The sequence below is a fragment of the Monopterus albus genome, unplaced genomic scaffold (genome assembly GCF_001952655.1).
Source record: "Monopterus albus unplaced genomic scaffold, M_albus_1.0 scaffold332.1, whole genome shotgun sequence".
Taxonomy (NCBI): Eukaryota; Metazoa; Chordata; class Actinopteri; order Synbranchiformes; family Synbranchidae; genus Monopterus; species Monopterus albus.
The window spans coordinates 69469-75809 of record NW_018128212.1 but is presented as its reverse complement, the minus strand read 5'-3'; positions in this window follow the sequence as shown (position 1 = coordinate 75809).

The following is a 6341-nucleotide window of genomic DNA, read 5'->3' as shown; positions in this document are numbered from 1 at the left end:
GTATCTATGTAAACTCTACAGCTAATCACCATGTGTTGTAATATTCTGTAACTGAGGAAGAAGACTTTGACTTCTGGTTTCTTGCGCAAAACCTACAAAGCTTTAAATCATAGCTGTTATGCAGTTTTCCCAAGCAGCATCCTCGTGAGACTGAGAAATGAAGCCAGTGCAGAAGTGTTAAAGCCTGCAATACCTCAAATGGCCACTTGAGGCTGGCTCCAAAAGGAGTCAATCCCCATAGACTCCCCTGTCAGAATGGCCAAATTTACAAATTTGCAAATTGCAATTTTCCTGACAAGGACAGGAAGCCCAAGAACAGCTGCTCAAATGTATTTTGATGGCCACACCAACTTAAAATAAGCCCACAACTGATGTGCCTAAATTCACTGTGAAATAATCTGTTACAACCCAGCTCATTAACAGTAGGGAAGGATGTTGTAATCTGAGGTAATCTGTTGTTTTTAACTGATTAATTTACATCCTGGTGAAAATACGGGAAGTAATACAAATGTTAACAAGGTGGCAGTGAAAATAACAACAAAACTAAATAAAAAGGCAGGCCATACACAGGAACCAAGGAGAGTTGGTGCAATCTCAAATAAAAAAAACAAACCCAAAGAGAACTCATAAAATAGAGTCTCAAAGTGAAGAATGAGAATGGCACCGTTAAACTAAGGGGAATAACACAGGTTTTCTGAGCTAGATGTAAAGGGTGAGACAAAAATGTAGGGGTTTCTAGACATGTAGCTAAGCTTCACTGGTCCTCAAGTAGTGAACCAGCAAACAAACAAATTTACCAACAAAAGCCTTGATAAACCACAAATACAGTAATACAACGAAACTAGTAAACATCAGAAACAAAGAACTAGACAACTTAACAAGATGTCTGCACAACCAGAGGCAAAATTAGTCTACAAGTAAAGTTCTCAAAGTAGCAGCTGTTCACATCACAGCCCCAAATAGCAGTGGAAAAGGGTTGAAACAAGAGAACAGCCGCTGTAGCAGTATCTTGATCAGTGTGTCAGCTGGGCAATGACCAATCAGACAGATGGGAGGCATCAAGGAAACATAGGCAGAACTCCAGTCAAATATGCATAGAGAGAACCTTAGACAAAATACAACAGTTTAGACATACAAAAGGAAAGAGAGTGGAAAGGACAAACCCCCTTCCAAGTTCAACTTTGATCTACTGTGTAATTACAGTCTGTCGCTCTCTCAGTTATCCTCTAAATACACTTGGTTGGTTTGATAATCTGGCTAAATTGTCAGCTGCTGTTGATTTAACTCTATGGCAATTGTGGCAACATGATGCACAGGTAATTGCACAGATACAAAATTAGGAAACACAGACGCACTAACCGCACCGCACGCCATGTGTCTGTTGCCAGATAGGGTCCAAAGTATCTTAGTAAGGTGCTGGGCCACCAGAACAGCATCACTGCACCTTGGGACTGATTATGCTACTCTCTGAACTCTACTGGAGGGATGAAAACCATTCTTCCAAAAGACATTCCTTCATTTGGTGTTTTGATAGTGGTGAAGAAGACGCTGTCTAAGACATCACAAGTGTTCATTTGGGTTGGGATATGGTTACTGTGAAGGCCATAGCATATGATTCATCAAACTGTTCACTGACTTTTTATGCCCTATGATGGGAGAATTGTCATTGTGCAAGAGAGCACTCATTTATTCAGGATTTTCTTTTGCTACCACTTAACCTTACAACAGGGAAGAAAAATATGGATATTTGGCAAAATATTGAAATGGGGAACATCATTTGCTGCTTGTGTTTGGTGGAACATCATACTGTCAGATTATCCACATGATACACAATGTTGCATCTCAGTCTTACCTTGTTTACTTGTCTACGTGTTGCTTTATGGATGAACATTGTACATAGTGACTGAGAGCCTCTGTACCAGAGTCAAGTTCCTTGTGTGTTCAACACACCTGACCAATACAGCTGATTCTGATTATGTTATTTATTAGTAGGCCTATATCATGCAGGAAATAAGTGTGCTAAATGAAGACAATGCAAACACAATGCAGTAGATGCTTTCAGTGAGTCATTTTTGTCTTAATATACAATTATTCTGTGTTTTCTTTTTTCATTGTTTCATGTTTCCTCTGCTCTATACAGGGAGTCCATCCCGAGCTGTCTCGGCCATGTCTCTCTCTGTTCGCCCAGTCCGACGCCTTACATCCAGATCCTTGTTTAGGAGCCAGAGCTTCACTGGGGTCAACACCTACGACAAAGCCTACAGGTAGACACACGCACATGCTGAGGGAAACTACACACACCCTGTGAGGTGTGCGTGTCTGTCTGTGTGTCTAGGATTACTCACACTGTGGGCGCCAAAACCTGTTTACACAAGAGCAGTTTTAATTCACATGATTACAATTTGATTCATTTCATTCTGCGGCCCCTCTGTCAACCTGCTAAGTACAATAGTGTATGTCAGGTTTGTACAATCTGTGGAACCACAGACATTGAGGCCTGATAAGCAAGAGGACTTCTTGATTTCTCTTCAGCAATGAAGAGATGAAATATATATTTTCTCCAGCATGTTCTGGGTCTGCCCCAGGACCTCCTGCCAGTTGGACATGCCCTGAAGATCCCCAAAGGGAGGCGCCCTTGAGGCATCCTGATAGATGCCCACCTCAACTGACTCCTTTCAATGTGAAGGAGCAGTAGTTATACTCCAAATTCCTTCAGGATATCCGAGCTCTGTGCACTGCAGTATCTCTAAGGCTAACTATGGCCACCCTATGACGCTCGTGAACATAGATGTGCACTTTATAGTCCAACTTTATAGTATTCCTAAAAAAAATGAATTACAGTGAAAGAAATAAAATAAGCTGGATTTCTTTACATATATACCCATAGATCCATGCATTTATAGGCTCACTCTCTTATGGTATGTTTCATGGTATTATATGGATTTTTCCATTACATAACTATACCATACTAATGCAGATTTGTCAGTTTACTAATAGTGGTTCCTGCCTGGCTAGACTACCAAACATTAATAAATTGTACACTCATTTGTGCTATCCTAGTGTATGCTGGAAAAGGCTCCAATCCAAGAGAGACTGGACTTAATTGTTTGGATGGATGGATCAACTGAACCACTGACTGACTCCCCTGACCACAAATAGTCATTCTTTTTAGACCCCTTAAAGATATAACATGCTTTTGAAAGGACATTTCTGCCAGCATTAAAACAATTTTGTTTACATCCTTTTTATACTGATGTAACCGGCGGGTTAGCCACGCCTATGCCACCCGGTGAGCAATTTTCTGGGATGATTATTAATATAAATATCATCCGTGAAGATGCTGTTGCAATAAACAATTCCTGTACTGGTCGCCACTGTGATTGTTTTGAAGTGAATCTTCCTCCATTGATCTGTCTCCTGCTTTCCCTTTGAGATTGTTTAGGGGATTACCGCATGCTCTCCAGGGGTGATAATTGTAAGCGTGATCCTGCAGAAGTTGGCGTCCATCGCACATGTTGTGCTAGGGTGACGTGCGGCCAAGCAGTGATAGCCACTGCTGCTTTGCGTTGCTTATGTAACGCTTTGCTTTGCTCTGTTTTCCTTTGCTTAGACTGCTTTTGTCTGCTTTTATGTTAAGAAGTTTACCTAGCATTATATTTTCTATTTATTGTATTGTCTCCAAGTAGGGTTTAGTCAATTTTATGGTGTCTGAACAGTATGTGAATGGTTTTATGTACAGGGAGGCAAGACCCTCTTATATTTGGTTTGTTGATTTGTGATTAATTGATTTGTGGTGTTTATTTAAAAAAGGCCTAACCCCAGAAGCTAAAATACTATGGTTAAGAAGTTACTCCCCACTCAATAAATACAGTGCAGAACAGAAATAAAATAGTCAGAGTCAACAGGTTGGAAACGCACCATTAAACAATTGTTCCACTGTTAACTTATTTAGTGACTCAAATAAATCTTTACTTTTGTGGACAAACCCAACATCTCTGAGTGTTTGCAGACTTATCTGTGTGTGTGGTAACCCAGTACTTGTAGAGTTTGTATGAATTTACTTGTGTGGTGTAGAAGAGAATTATCTATGTAGAGATACTGCTTGCAAACCAATGATGGTAAGATGATGTCAGGGGGTAGGACTGGATAAGTCTGACTTCTTCCTACTCCATTCAAGCATGTACTATAGGTATAAGCAAATTGATATTGGATTAGCATTTGTTGGATATGTGTGAAATTATGTGTGTTGATATATCAACTGTCTTTACATGCTTGAAAGAATAAATAAATCAAATTTGACCTCTTGAAACAGGAGGGACAATATTCTTTGAGAGCTACTATAACTTATTAGTGGCTGGGTTGCATAGGCCTGTATATTGGCCCGGTCACACTGACATCTTTGGGACAATTACATACCATATTATTCAGCCATAGCAAGAAATGTTTCTCACCTCCTTATCAACCATATTAACACCAAAACCTCTCATTGAAACAATACATTTTTCTTACTATAAGTAATTTTAAAAAAATATTTTCACAGTCCCCCGGTGTTGTTACTTGGCTACAGACCCCAATAGTATGACTGTGGCACAAAATACGTTTGGTCTTTTAGTATTGATTACAGAAGAAATAGGTGTATCTATAAGCTATTATTGTTTCCGGTATTAAATTGAACCTGATTAAAAAAAAAAAAACATTACAATATGAAAAATATTTAGTTGTGATGTAAAAATGATATTGTTATAATGTCAAATACAGGTGCAGCTCAAAAAATTAGAATATTGTGGAAAAGTCCATTTATTTCAGTAATTCAACTCAAATTGTGAAACTCGTGTATTATATAAATCCAGTACACACAGACTGAAGTAGTTTAAGCCGTTGGGTCTTTTAATTGTGATGAGTTAACATTTAACAAAAACCCACCAAATCACTATCTCAATAAATTAAAATATGGTGACATGCCACTCAGCTAGTCAACTCAAAACACCTGCAAAGGTGTCCTGAGTCTTCAAAATGGCCACTCAGTTTGGTTCACTAGGCTACACAATCATGGGGAAGACTGCTGAGCTGATCAGTTGTCCAGAAGACAATCACTGACACCCTTCACAAGGAGGGTAAGCCACAAACATTCATTGCCAAAGTAATTGGCTGTTCACAGAGTGCTGTATCCAAGTATGTTAACAGAAAGTTGTGTGGAAGGAAAAGATGCACAACCTATGCGCTACCAACCAGCCTTTAGAGGCTTGTCAAGCAAAATCAATTCAAGAATTTGGGTGAACTTCACAAGGAATGGACTGAGGCTGGGGTCAAGGCATCAAGGGCCACCACACACCAAAGTCACTGCACCCGTTTACCAAGAAATTATAGAGCACTTCATGCTTCCTTCTACTGACCGGTTTTTGGTCACCTGCCCACATTGCCAAAAGCACCAAAAGTTGGTTAAATGACCATGTTGTTGGTGTGCTTGACTGGCCAGCAAACTCACCATATGGGGTATTGTCAAGAGGAAAATGAGAAATGAGAGACCAAAACAATGCAGATGAGCTGAGGGCCACTGTCAAATTGAGGCAGTAATTAAAGCAAAAGGAGCCCCTACCAAGTATCGAGTACATATACAGTAAATGAACATACTTGCCAGAAGGCCAACAATTCAATAAAAATGTTTTTTATAGGTCTTATTAAGTATTCTCCTCTCCTCCACATCAAGAGGAGCCAGCTGAGGTGGCTCCGGCATCTGTTTCGCATGCCTCCTGAGCGCCTTCCTAGGGAGGTGTTCCGGGCATGTCCCACCGGGAGGAGGCCTCGGGGAAGACCCAGGACACGCTGGAGGGACTATGTCTCTCGACTGGCCTGGGAACGCCTCAGCATTCCCCCGGAGGAGCTGGAGGAAGTGTCTGGAAAGAGGGAAGTCTGGGCATCTTTGCTTAGACTGCTGCCCCTGCGACCCGGTCCCGGATAAGCGGAGGAAAATGGATGGATGGATGGATGGATGAAGTATTCTAATTTATTGAGATTGTGAATTGGTGGGTTTTTGTTAAATGTGGGCCAAAATCATCACAATTAAAAGACCCAACGGCTTAAACTACTTCAGTCTGTGGGTACTGAATTTATATAATACACGAGTTTCACAATTTGAGTTGAATTACTGAAATAAATGGACTTTTCCACAATATTCTAATTTATTGAGATGCACCTGTATTGCACGGGAGACCAACTGTCTGGGAATGTGTGTATGTTTGAATGTGTCAGCCTTGTAAGATAAAATGACTTTGACTGAGCTGATTTGAGTCGGTCAGGTGAGTGTATTTGAGGAGGTTCCAGTGACCTGAATTCTCTGATGT